General features: G+C 34.9%; 1 long non-coding RNA gene across 2 annotated transcripts; it reads right to left on the bottom strand.

Annotated features, from left to right (window-relative positions):
- Nucleotides 1-4,975: 4,975 nt before the first annotated feature.
- On the bottom strand, nucleotides 4,976-14,748 carry LOC139516606 (uncharacterized). 2 transcript variants are annotated; one of them, XR_011662988.1, is made up of 3 exons: nucleotides 14,654-14,748; nucleotides 13,071-13,178; nucleotides 4,976-5,134 (listed from the first exon to the last, which is right to left on the bottom strand). It is a non-coding gene; the product is annotated as an uncharacterized lncRNA (long non-coding RNA). The 2 variants fall into 2 exon arrangements; XR_011662987.1 differs by lacking the exon at nucleotides 14,654-14,748 and adding an exon at nucleotides 14,514-14,647.
- Nucleotides 14,749-15,020: the final 272 nt, after the last annotated feature.

The following is a 15,020-nucleotide window of genomic DNA, read 5'->3' as shown; positions in this document are numbered from 1 at the left end:
TATAAAGATACTTATTTTTAATCACCAGATGTGCTTTATCTATTAATCTAATTATTTGAGATGTCATGTTAAACAGGACCATAGGATATTAATTAAGTGGTTCAAATAAGTCGGAAAGCTACGGACGCCCATAGGACCTCCCACAAATATAATTTGAATTCGAAATCACGAATTTAAATCGTTATTACGAATTTTATAATTCGTTACTGGTATAACATTAAGGTATAGCGTCCAAGCCCAAATATGGCGTCGGTGTCTCGATGTCCGAATCATACGGTCCAACCTCAAATTCGCGTCCCGATTTCATGGTCGACCATGGCGTCCGCGTTAAGGCCCAAATATGGCGTCGGCATTCACATCCAGACCAAAATGGCACAGAAATTAACAACTATAGGTCACCGTACGGCCTTCAACAATGAGCACAGCCCATACCGCATAGTCACCTATAACAAGTCCCGAAATGACAATGTGTAACAATTTAAACGAAAAAACTAACGACCTAATTTATATACAAAAAATGAACGAAAAACAAATATGTAACATATAAACAAACGACAACCACTGAATTACAGTCTCCTAACTTGGGACAGGCACATACATAGAGAATGTGGCGGGGTTAAACATGTTAGCGGGATCCCAAACCTCCAATAACCTGGGACTTTGGTGTAACAGTACAACATAAGAACGAACTATAAAAATCAGTTGAAAAAGGCTTACTCATCAGATGGAAAAAAAATACAAATATATAAGATCCATACAATACATACAGACCATATATCGAAACCAATATATACTAAGCATTCAGCCAATCAAACAAAATGCATCTTAGAACCAAAGATTATTTTCACACTGTATATGGGTTAGAGATCTTAAAACAGAGTTTTTTTGGACACTGTATATGGGTCAGAGATACAGTTTGTATACAGACTGTATATAAAAATTAGACCCATAGATAAAGCATACAGAAAATGCATACAGACTGTATATAAGAGCCACAGGCAGTGCACACACTTTATCTTGCAGTAACAGGCAAATAAAATTGAGAATGAAAATGGGGAATGTGTCAAAGAGACAACAACCCGACCAAATAAAAAACAACAGCAGAGGGTCACCAACAGGTCTTAAATTTAGCGAGAAATTCCCGCACCCGGAGGCGTCCCTCAGCTGGCCCCTAAACAAATATATAAACATACAGACTTTTATTTCAACTTGGAACAACTTACAATGCATACATACTGTGTCTCTGATCCATAGACAGTGTTAACCGACTAAATCTAAGATATACCGACAATAGAAGTATCTTAGACTCATAGTCAAAGCATATAAACAATGTATAAAGACTAAGAACGACGTACAATACATAAACTTAATTTAATTTACAACAAAGAAAATGCATACAGACTGTATCTGGGAAGCACAGACAATGCATTGACTGTGTGTAATCAAAGAACCTTTGTGAGCACGCTCACATACTTCACAGCCCGACATTGTCACTAAGCAAACAAAACTTCAACAGATTATTTAGTTCAAACACGCATGAAATTCTGTTGTGTAATTTCAGAAGATATGCATGCAGAAGTATATTTATGCCGAAATTCTAAGTTCAGAAGGCATAGTTCCTAATTCCTAACAAGAGGTAACACGTTGAAATTTCTCGCCTTATTTATGTTGATAGACCTAAATATAAAGTTTTACTACAATTATCACATAAACTTATTAATAACATGACCAAACAAAATGAGATCAAGGTCATATGACCAAAATGAGGAATACATTTACACCTTACAATCATTCAATACAAATCAGGTCAAGGTCAGATGACACTTGGCACAAAAACTAAACACTGAACAATGAACCTCGAAAATGAGGTCAAGGTCAAATGAGACTTGCGAGACTGACATCATAAGATATTTCCAGACACCAAATAAAGTTGACCTATTGCATATAGTATTAGAAAAAACGAACAAAACTCAAAAGCTTAACTTTGACCATTGAACCAAGGAAATGAGGTCAAGATCAGATGACACCTGCCAGTTGGACATGTACACCTTACAATCCTTCCATACACCAAATATACAAGACATATTTCATATAGTATCTGAGATATAGACTTGACCACCAAAAACTTAACCCTTTTCACTGATCCATGAAATGATGGCGAGGTCAAGTGAAAACTGTCTGATGGGCATGCTGACCAAGGTACGCAAATACTAAACATAGTTACCCATAATATGAGAGAAATTACAAAAACTCTTAACTTTTTTTCAAGTAGTCACTGAACCATGAAAATGAGTTCAAGGACAATGGACATGTGACAGACGGAAACTTCCAAACTTAAGGCATCTGTATTTAAAGTATGAAGCATCCAGGTCGTTCGCCGTCTAAAATATAAAGCTTTTAAGAAGTGAACTAACGCTGTCGCCGCCGCCGCCGCCGGATCACCATTCCTATGTCGAGCTTTCTGCGACAAAAGTCGCAAGCTCGACAAAAACAAGAATGTGTCCATCGTACACCGTTCCCCACTTGCCCTATCATTTTCTTTGTTCAGTGGACCGTGAAATAGGGGGAAAAAACCTTCTTTGGCCTTAAGCTTAGAAAAAAACATATTATTGGAAACATATGTACTAAGTTTCAAGTTTATTGGACCTGACCTTCAACAAAAACTACCTTGACCAAAACATTTAACCTGAAGCGAGAAAACGGACGAAGGAGCAGACGCATAGACCGGAAAACTAATGCCCATTTACTATCGTAGGTGGGGCATAAAAACATTAATCATGATTTTCTGCCAATATGCACATTTACATAGCATGTCCTAACTATTTAAAAAATTCATGAAACTCTGTTGTGGTCTTTAGACAGATTTTATGACAAACTGTTGTAGGAGTATATAGAAAATCAATGAATTGATAATTTCATAATTTCCTCATTATCTACAAAAATATAAAACTCTGTTATGTGGTTTCAGAGGAGTTGCAATAACGAGAACAGGACTGACAGACCGATGGATCAAAAACATTGTACCATAAAGAACTTTGTTAGGTTTGGTATAATAAAGGGTCTGCTAAATAATGTAAGGCTGAGATAAATTAGTCATTTGGTCACACCAGTTTTTTGGCGAGGTTCGTTTTGTTCAGTCTGTGATGTTATTTGTTGTGTTTTGCATTCTGTTGTTGGTTTTTTAATCTTTCTCTTTTTTTTTGCCGTGGTTTTGTCAGTTTATTATTGACTTATGTGTTTGAATAAGCCTTTAGTATCTTTCGCCTCTCTCTTCGGTCAATTTGATTATGTGGGACATACAGATTTAGACCCAAACTTGTCTCTGATTGTTTCGTGATTATTGCAGATGTAAATCATACTATAAAATTGAGTATGGAAATGGGGAATGTGTCAAGGAGACAACAACCCGACCATAGAGCAGACAACAGCCGAAGGCCACCGATAGATCTTCAATGTAGCGAGAAACTCCCGCACACGGAGGTGTCCGTCAGCTGGCCCCTAAACAAATATGTAACTAGTTCAGTGATAATGGACGTCATACTAAGCTCCGAATTATACACAAGAAACTAAAATTATAAATCATACAAGACTAACAAAGGTCAGAGGCTCCTAACTTGGGACAGGCGCAAAATTGCGGCGGGATTAAACATGTTTTTTGAGATCTCAACCCTCCCCTATACCTGTAGCCAATGTAGAAAAAACAAACGCGAAACAATACGCACAGTAAAACTCAGTTTAAGAGAAGTCCGAGTCCGATGTCAGAATATGAAACAAAAGAAAATAAACAAAATGACAATAATACATAAATAACAACAGACTACTAGCAGTTATTGACATGCCAGAACCAGACCTTAATTAAACTGATTGAAAGATTATGTCTTCATCATATGAATATCAGGCACAATCCCTCCTGTAGTGTAGGGGTTTAGTATTATACCGTCATGAAATATACAACCCTCTTATTTACAATATCATTTGATCAACACCTATTTACAAGGGTCTATTTGATATGATTTTTCTCATTGTTGAAGGCTGTATGGTTGCATATAACTGCTTACATCCACTTTATTTGAACTTCAGTGGATACATGTAGGCGTCTCATTGGCAATCATACCACATCTCCGTAAGGCGTATTTTTGCAGTATTGTATCAGTACTGTTACCTAATAACAGGACAAAACAAGACAGCAATTTGACAAAACTAAAGACATACATACTTGATTTTACTTCTCTAAAGATATAAACAAAATTTTCATAGTTCGTATCTGAACATGTACACAGCCATGGGAATTTTAAGGGACTATATTTCAGTGTGCATATATTTAGTAGCTAATCTGGCTACTTCCTGTTTATCAGACCGGTACCTTAGAAAAGAATTGTGACAATATATCCAATCTTTTCAAAAACCAAACACTAACTAAGTCACTAGGAGCAGCAGTTAGTTGTCATAGATACTCTAGATAGAAAGATAATCTGCCACTTTTATAAAAGGGACTACACATAGTTTTTGAAAGGGTATAATCGGTTTGTGCCGAAATTACTTTCTTTAGTCCAGAAACTCATTTGTGCTGAATGGTAATCTCCACCCACATTTAGGACTGACAGTTATTTGTAGTTTTTATCAACAGCTTGCACTTTTTCTAAATTATATTTGCTTCTTTTAAGACTGACCAAAACTGTTTTTACCATTGTGGTTTGATTAAGGTAGTGTATATCAAACAGCTGTTGGAAATATTTTGGACAACCCTCTTATTTACAATATCATTTGATCAACACATAGTAGTCTTTGGTGGTATCTCGCATAACATTAATAAGGTCTTTTTTAAAAGGCAACTTGAAATTATTGGTCCCATATTTATGTGCTATAGCAAATGTATGGGCTGCTGATCTGCAATATTGCAATATATGATAGCAATATATTCTTATGTTTTCAATGACCCCTTATTTCTCACTCCACTTTATAAGATAGAAATAAATGTTATTGCATATTTTATTGGTTTTTTAAAAGGTATCATAATTTAGACATAAAGACAAAACTAAGCACAGTGAAAAAAGTCTACTCTGTCCTGTAAAGTTTGAGATGTTTTTGTTGTTCAATCTTTATCACTTGTATGGAAACACTAAATCTTGATAACCTACAACAGAAATATTATCACTTTTATTTCAATTCAATTGTTGCAGTTATCATGCATGTAATAGAGAAAATGATAAATTAGACCAGATCTCCACATTAATAATATCAAAACTAGAGGCTTCAATGAGCCTGTGTCAATCACATGATACTTTTATTTAAAATTGATGCATGATACAGAAATTGTCCATACCAACCGTCAGTGTTTACCATACAATACAGTACTTCTATACACTGTTTGTATACAGTATTTGTCGGATTTTGTCCATACCTATCGTCGATGTTTGACATAAAATACAATACTCCTATATACCGTATAACAACAGTATTTGTCTATACCTACCGTCGGTGGTTAATATACAATACAGTCCTCCTATATACCATCTATCAACAGTATTTGTCTATACCTACCGTCGGTGGTTAACATACAATATAGTGCTCCTATATATATACCGTCTATCAACAGTATTTGTCTATACCTACTGTCGGTAGTTAACATACAATATAGTCCTCCTATATACCGTCTATCAACAGTATTTGTCTATACCTACCGTCGGTGGTTAACATACAATATAGTGCTCCTATATACTGTCTATCAACAGTATCTGTCTATACCTACTGTCGGTAGTTAACATACAATATAGTGCTCCTATATACCGTCTATCAACAGTATTTGTCTATACTTACCGTCGGTAGTTAACATACAATATAGTGCTCCTATATACTGTCTATCAATAGTATTTGTCTATACCTACCGTCGGTAGTTAACATACAATATAGTGCTCTTATATACCATCTATCAACAGTATTTGTCTATACCTACCGTCGGTGGTTAACATACAATATAGTGCTCCTATATACCGTCTATCACCAGTATTTGTCTATACCTACTGTCGGTAGTTAACATACAATATAGTGCTCCTATATACCGTTTATCAACAGTATTTGTCTATACCTACCGTCGGTAGTTAACATACAATATAGTGCTCCTATATACCGTGTATCAACAGTATGTGTCTATACCTACTGTCGGTAGTTAACATACAATATAGTGCTCCTATATACTGTCTATCAATAGTATTTGTCTATACCTACCGTCGGTAGTTAACATACAATATAGTGCTCCTATATACCATCTATCAACAGTATTTGTCTATACCTACCGTCGGTGGTTAACATACAATATAGTGCTCCTATATACCGTCTATCAACAGTATTTGTCTATACCTACTGTCGGTAGTTAACATACAATATAGTGCTCCTATATACCGTTTATCAACAGTATTTGTCTATACCTACTGTCAGTAGTTAACATACAATATAGTGCTCCTATATACCGTCTATCAACAGTATTTGTCTATACCTACCGTCGGTGGTTAACATACAATATAGTGCTCCTATATACCGTCTATCAACAGTATTTGTTTATACCTACCGTCGGTGGTTAACATACAATATAGTGCTCCTATATACCGTCTATCACCAGTATTTGTCTATACCTACCGTCGGTGGTTAACATAAGATATAGTGGTCCTATATACCGTCTATCAACAGTATTTGGCTATACCTACTGTCGGTAGTTAACATAGAATATAGTGCTCCTATATACTGTCTATCACCAGTATTTGTCTATACCTACCGTCGGTAGTTAACATACAATATAATGCTCCTATATACCGTCTATCAACAGTATTTGTCTATACCTACCGTCGGTGGTTAACATACAATATAGTGCTCCCATATACCGTCTATCAACAGTATTTGTCTATACCTACCGTCGGTAGTTAACATACAATATAGTGCTCCTATATACCGTCTATCAACAGTATTTGTCTATACCTACCGTCGGTAGTTAACATACAATATAGTGCTCTTATATACCATCTATCAACAGTATTTGTCTATACCTACCGTCGGTGGTTAACATACAATATAGTGCTCCTATATACCGTCTATCAACAGTATTTGTCTATACCTACTGTCGGTAGTTAACATACAATATAGTGCTCCTATATACCGTTTATCAATAGTATTTGTCTATACCTACCGTCGGTAGTTAACATACAATATAGTGCTCCTATATACCATCTATCAACAGTATTTGTCTATACCTACGGTCGGTGGTTAACATACAATATAGTGCTCCTATATACCGTCTATCAACAGTATTTGTCTATACCTACTGTCGGTAGTTAACATACAATATAGTGCTCCTATATACCGTTTATCAACAGTATTTGTCTATACCTACTGTCGGTAGTTAACATACAATATAGTGCTCCTATATACCGTCTATCAACAGTATTTGTCTATACCTACCGTCGGTGGTTAACATACAATATAGTGCTCCTATATACCGTCTATCAACAGTATTTGTTTATACCTACCGTCGGTGGTTAACATACAATATAGTGCTCCTATATACCGTCTATCACCAGTATTTGTCTATACCTACCGTCGGTGGTTAACATAAGATAGAGTGGTCCTATATACCGTCTATCAACAGTAATGGGCTATACCTACTGTCGGTAGTTAACATAGAATATAGTGTTCCTATATACTGTCTATCACCAGTATTTGTCTATACCTACCGTCGGTAGTTAACATACAATATAGTGCTCCTATATACCGTCTATCAACAGTATTTGTCTATACCTACCGTCGGTGGTTAACATACAATATAGTGCTCCCATATACCGTCTATCAACAGTATTTGTCTATACCTACTGTCGGTAGTTAACATACAATATAGTGCTCCTATATACCGTCTATCAACAGTATTTGTCTATACCTACCGTCGGTAGTTAACATACAATATAGTGCTCCTATATACCGTCTATCAACAGTATCTGTCTATACCTACTGTCGGTAGTTAACATACAATATAGTGCTCCCATATACCGTCTATCAACAGCATTTGTCTATACCTACCGTCGGTAGTTAACATACAATATAGTGCTCCTATATACCGTGTATCAACAGTATGTGTCTATACCTACCGTCGGTAGTTAACATACAATATAGTGCTCCTATATACTGTCTATCAATAGTATTTGTCTATATCTACCGTCGGTAGTTAACATACAATATAGTGCTCCTATATACCATCTATCAACAGTATTTGTCTATACCTACCGTCGGTGGTTAACATACAATATTGTGCTCCTATATACCGTCTATCAACAGTATTTGTCTATACCTACTGTCGGTAGTTAACATACAATATAGTGCTCCTATATACCGTTTATCAACAGTATTTGTCTATACCTACCGTCGGTAGTTAACATACAATATAGTGCTCCTATATACCGTGTATCAACAGTATGTGTCTATACCTACTGTCGGTAGTTAACATACAATATAGTGCTCCTATATACTGTCTATCAATAGTATTTGTCTATACCTACCGTCGGTAGTTAACATACAATATAGTGCTCCTATATACCATCTATCAACAGTATTTGTCTATACCTACCGTCGGTGGTTAACATACAATATAGTGCTCCTATATACCGTCTATCAACAGTATTTGTCTATACCTACTGTCGGTAGTTAACATACAATATAGTGCTCCTATATACCGTCTATCAACAGTATTTGTCTATACCTACTGTCGGTAGTTAACATACAATATAGTGCTCCTATATACCGTTTATCAACAGTATTTGTCTATACCTACTGTCGGTAGTTAACATACAATATAGTGCTCCTATATACCGTCTATCAACAGTATTTGTCTATACCTACTGTCGGTAGTTAACATACAATATAGTGCTCCTATATACCGTTTATCAACAGTATTTGTCTATACCTACTGTCGGTAGTTAACATACAATATAGTGCTCCTATATACCGTCTATCAACAGTATTTGTCTATACCTACCGTCGGTGGTTAACATACAATATAGTGCTCCTATATACCGTCTATCAACAGTATTTGTTTATACCTACCGTCGGTGGTTAACATACAATATAGTGCTCCTATATACCGTCTATCACCAGTATTTGTCTATACCTACCGTCGGTGGTTAACATAAGATATAGTGGTCCTATATACCGTCTATCAACAGTATTTGGCTATACCTACTGTCGGTAGTTAACATAGAATATAGTGCTCCTATATACTGTCTATCACCAGTATTTGTCTATACCTACCGTCGGTAGTTAACATACAATATAGTGCTCCTATATACCGTCTATCAACAGTATTTGTCTATACCTACCGTCGGTGGTTAACATACAATATAGTGCTCCCATATACCGTCTATCAACAGTATTTGTCTATACCTACTGTCGGTAGTTAACATACAATATAGTGCTCCTATATACCGTCTATCAACAGTATTTGTCTATACCTACCGTCGGTAGTTAACATACAATATAGTGCTCCTATATACCGTCTATCAACAGTATCTGTCTATACCTACTGTCGGTAGTTAACATACAATATAGTGCTCCCATATACCGTCTATCAACAGCATTTGTCTATACCTACCGTCGGTAGTTAACATACAATATAGTGCTCCTATATACCGTGTATCAACAGTATGTGTCTATACCTACTGTCGGTAGTTAACATACAATATAGTGCTCCTATATACTGTCTATCAATAGTATTTGTCTATATCTACCGTCGGTAGTTAACATACAATATAGTGCTCCTATATACCATCTATCAACAGTATTTGTCTATACCTACCGTCGGTGGTTAACATACAATATTGTGCTCCTATATACCGTCTATCAACAGTATTTGTCTATACCTACTGTCGGTAGTTAACATACAATATAGTGCTCCTATATACCGTTTATCAACAGTATTTGTCTATACCTACCGTCGGTAGTTAACATACAATATAGTGCTCCTATATACCGTGTATCAACAGTATGTGTCTATACCTACTGTCGGTAGTTAACATACAATATAGTGCTCCTATATACCATCTATCAACAGTATTTGTCTATACCTACCGTCGGTGGTTAACATACAATATAGTGCTCCTATATACCGTCTATCAACAGTATTTGTCTATACCTACTGTCGGTAGTTAACATACAATATAGTGCTCCTATATACCGTTTATCAACAGTATTTGTCTATACCTACTGTCGGTAGTTAACATACAATATAGTGCTCCTATATACCGTCTATCAACAGTATTTGTCTATACCTACCGTCGGTGGTTAACATACAATATAGTGCTCCTATATACCGTCTATCAACAGTATTTGTTTATACCTACCGTCGGTGGTTAACATACAATATAGTGCTCCTATATACCGTCTATCACCAGTATTTGTCTATACCTACCGTCGGTGGTTAACATAAGATATAGTGGTCCTATATACCGTCTATCAACAGTATTTGGCTATACCTACTGTCGGTAGTTAACATAGAATATAGTGCTCCTATATACTGTCTATCACCAGTATTTGTCTATAACTACCGTCGGTAGTTAACATACAATAAAGTGCTCCTATATACCGTCTATCAACAGTATTTGTCTATACCTACCGTCGGTGGTGAACATACAATATAGTGCTCCCATATACCGTCTATCAACAGTATTTGTCTATACCTACTGTCGGTAGTTAACATACAATATAGTGCTCCTATATACCGTCTATCAACAGTATTTGTCTATACCTACCGTCGGTAGTTAACATACAATATAGTGCTCCTATATACCGTCTATCAACAGTATCTGTCTATACCTACTGTCGGTAGTTAACATACAATATAGTGCTCCCATATACCGTCTATCAACAGCATTTGTCTATACCTACCGTCGGTAGTTAACATACAATATAGTGCTCCTATATACCGTGTATCAACAGTATGTGTCTATACCTACTGTCGGTAGTTAACATACAATATAGTGCTAATATACTGTCTATCAATAGTATTTGTCTATATCTACCGTCGGTAGTTAACATACAATATAGTGCTCCTATATACCATCTATCAACAGTATTTGTCTATACCTACCGTCGGTGGTTAACATACAATATAGTGCTCCTATATACCGTCTATCAACAGTATTTGTCTATACCTACTGTCGGTAGTTAACATACAATATAGTGCTCCTATATACCGTTTATCAACAGTATTTGTCTATACCTACCGTCGGTAGTTAACATACAATATAGTGCTCCTATATACCGTGTATCAACAGTATGTGTCTATACCTACTGTCGGTAGTTAACATACAATATAGTGCTCCTATATACTGTCTATCAATAGTATTTGTCTATACCTACCGTCGGTAGTTAACATACAATATAGTGCTCCTATATACCATCTATCAACAGTATTTGTCTATACCTACCGTCGGTGGTTAACATACAATATAGTGCTCCTATATACCGTCTATCAACAGTATTTGTCTATACCTACAGTATTTGTCTATACCTACCGTCGGTGGTTAACATACAATATAGTGCTCCTATATACCGTCTATCAACAGTATTTGTCTATACCTACTGTCGGTAGTTAACATACAATATAGTGCTCCTATATACCGTTTATCAACAGTATTTGTCTATACCTACTGTCGGTAGTTAACATACAATATAGTGCTCCTATATACCGTCTATCAACAGTATTTGTCTATACCTACCGTCGGTGGTTAACATACAATATAGTGCTCCTATATACCGTCTATCAACAGTATTTGTTTATACCTACCGTCGGTTGTTAACATAAGATATAGTGGTCCTAGATACCGTCTATCAACAGTATTTGGCTATACCTACTGTCAGTGGTTAACATAGAATATAGTGCTCCTATATACTGTCTATCACCAGTATTTGTCTATACCTACCGTCGGTGGTTAACATGGAATATAGTGCTCCTATATACCAAGAGGGATAACGGATCTGCATCTAGAATTTATGATGCTGCCCTTTTTTTGGATTTTTAAAATTCTTGTTATCCCTCAATTTATACATTCATCCCAAATAATACAACAGTAGTCAATTAGGGCAGAACACCCATTGTATTATGTTTTCTTGCAGTTATATAAAAAAAAATGTATTTAAGAAAGATGGTATATTCTGGATGATATATTAGCACAACCTTGGTCAATTTGATTTCTCCAGTTACTTAGTGGGCTGTCAATTTTGAAACTAATATTTTTTCACATGAAGAATTTTGTAATACTTTAATTTATTATCAAGTTTGGTTGAAAAGTCTGAATAGTTTCTGCTTTGTTCCAGTAATCAAACATTTTGTTTCATTTGCATCTATGAACATGTTATTCATTTTACACCACTCTTCAACCCTGTATAAATCTTCTTGAACATCATCATTTATATTTTCTAGATGTTTCCCCCTGATTTATGAATAGTGGTGTCATAAGCATATACAACGATATAGGTCTGTTTCACAATTTTTAATGCATAAGGGAAGATCATTTATAAATAGCACAAACAATAGAGGACAAGGTATAGAACATTGGGGAACACCAAATTTTACATGTTGTTGTTCAGAATTAACATTACAAATGTATACCTTTTGTTATTCAGGTACGACTTAAAAAAACTAACAGTAGTCTCACTAAATCCATACATGTCGAGCTTTAAACAAAGAAAGTCATATTCTACCAAATCAAAAGCTTTTTTTTAAATCTTAATAAAATTGCTTGGTTTAAATTACCATCTTTCATTTCTTGCAACCATGTGTCAATGATATTAAATAAATGTCAAGCTCAATCCAGTATATATTCCAAGTTATGGACAAATGATAATGCTATTAAAAATACCAAATCATAACCAGTGCTTTTCTCTTTTTCTATTTACAGTATATGACTAGGTAATAATGATTACTTTTTTCAACTATTTTCATACTTTTTTGTTTCCTCTGCTTTTGTATCAAGGGCATAATTGTTTATGGCAAACTAAGCATCTGCATAATCAAACTATTCCTAACTATACTCTACCTCAAATTCTGGAAACTGCAGAATTTTTGTCATAGCAGTCTTATGGTAGCTGAACTATTTCTATTTTTTGTAAATCTGGATTAATAAGTCTTTTGTCACATTCTGGGGCTATAGAAAAAAAACATTACAGAATTATCAAAATTATGTGTGTATAATGTTTGTGTACAATCATTCAACTAAAAAAGGACAAAAATTATTTTTTTGTGTATAAATAAATAATTGTGATTTTAATGTCTTAATATTATAAAAAAAACTTCAAAAGATTGAATTTAAATTATAATCTAAACATGAAAGAGCACATATAAATCAACCTTTTACTCAGATTTATATCTAAAACCAGTTATAACTAGCTATAATATCTTTGACTTCACAAATATCATCATCTAATTTTACAAATCAGTATTTATTTGGTGGCACTTCCTGCACACTAAGTATGTTATGCCTTAGGTTTAATTTTGATGCAATCACATTTCAGAAGGTACATGTCTTGAACTGTTTTAATGAATAAATTACAGTTTTAAACTCAGTTTAGGCTGACCTGAGGTCAATAGTCTTAAACAATGTCATCAAACTATCAGTTTTACTGTAATATATTGATATTGTGACATTTATGGGAAAGAGCATATGAGTTAGTCATATTGGTCAATACAATGGAAAGTTTATAGCTGAGACTACTATAACACTATGTGTTATACTAGTAGTCTCAGTTTATAACTATGTTAATGTTAATTATATACATGACATAATAATTAAATCATTTAAAAAACTATTCCAAAGATTTCTCTAAAATCATGTTTACATTTTTTTAGAGAAGAGTCTGTCTGAAATATATTCAGGGGTAGTCCAAATAATTATGACTTCTTAAAAAAATATATTATGGGGAAAAAGGGGGGGGGGGGGGGGTATATTATGTTTTTTTCATACAGGAGGAAGACGTCAAAGCAAAAAAAAAACCCAACAAAACAAAATAAAATAATAGCCTGTCAAGACGTCCTTATATCATAATAGAGGGTCTGGATGAGGGGGTCTGTTATTCTGTAAACATTTGATTTTCACCCCTTTTTTCTCTAATCTTTAAAAAATTAACCCCTTTTTTCTCTAATCTTCCAAAAATTAACCCTTTTTTTCTCTAATCTTCAATTTTTTGGCCCATTATTCTCTAATCTTCATTTTTTAAGGGCATTATTCTTTAATCATTTAACCCCATCCATCATAATAATTTGGTCTAATTTTGGGATAATACATTTAACTTCCTTTGATGTCGGGGAGGGGATAAGTTTTGACGATTAATTATTCTTGAAACTAACAATAATTATTTCTTATTGTTACTTTGTTAAGCGAGCGCGATGTGTGGTTCTCGAGTTATTTAAAAAAAAAAGGGGGGGGTTGTTACTATATATCAAATTTACCCAGTTTGGAGACAAGAAATATTTAAAATCTAACCATAAACTCCAATGTTCCTGCTTTTTTTAGCAGAACAAACACGATGGCATTCTCATCTCTGTTATAATCAATAGTTAACTCATTTCTTCTTCCAGGTTATTTCTTAATCAATTATGATTATCAGCTGTCTATCTATTTACCATGTTTATGTTAAACTGGTCCGTAATTCCATCGTAGTGTATCGATAAGTGAACACAACAGGGATCCAGTTTATTAAACGTCTGTAAACCGAGGTATATAATACAAGGTTCCTGAGTCAGTAACCGTAACTATCACCGTGCTTTGTGCGCATGCGCAATAAACACCAACAAGAAGGATAAAACAAGGTACACAGTTCCGTAATTTCGTATATTTTTCTTATCTTCATACTAAAGAGCTCCAAAAGTAGGCGTGCTTAAGTGCACTGGGCGGGTCTAAAAACCGACTCTCGGTGGTTAACGTCTCTCGATGGTTAACTTTAAGTGCCTACCTTGGCCCAACTGTTCAGGGTTCAACCTCTGCGGTCGT

The sequence above is a fragment of the Mytilus edulis genome, chromosome 3 (assembly GCF_963676685.1).
Source record: "Mytilus edulis chromosome 3, xbMytEdul2.2, whole genome shotgun sequence".
Taxonomy (NCBI): Eukaryota; Metazoa; Mollusca; class Bivalvia; order Mytilida; family Mytilidae; genus Mytilus; species Mytilus edulis.
Note: the sequence above shows the minus strand (reverse complement) of the source record. Positions and strands in the feature narration are given on the sequence as shown.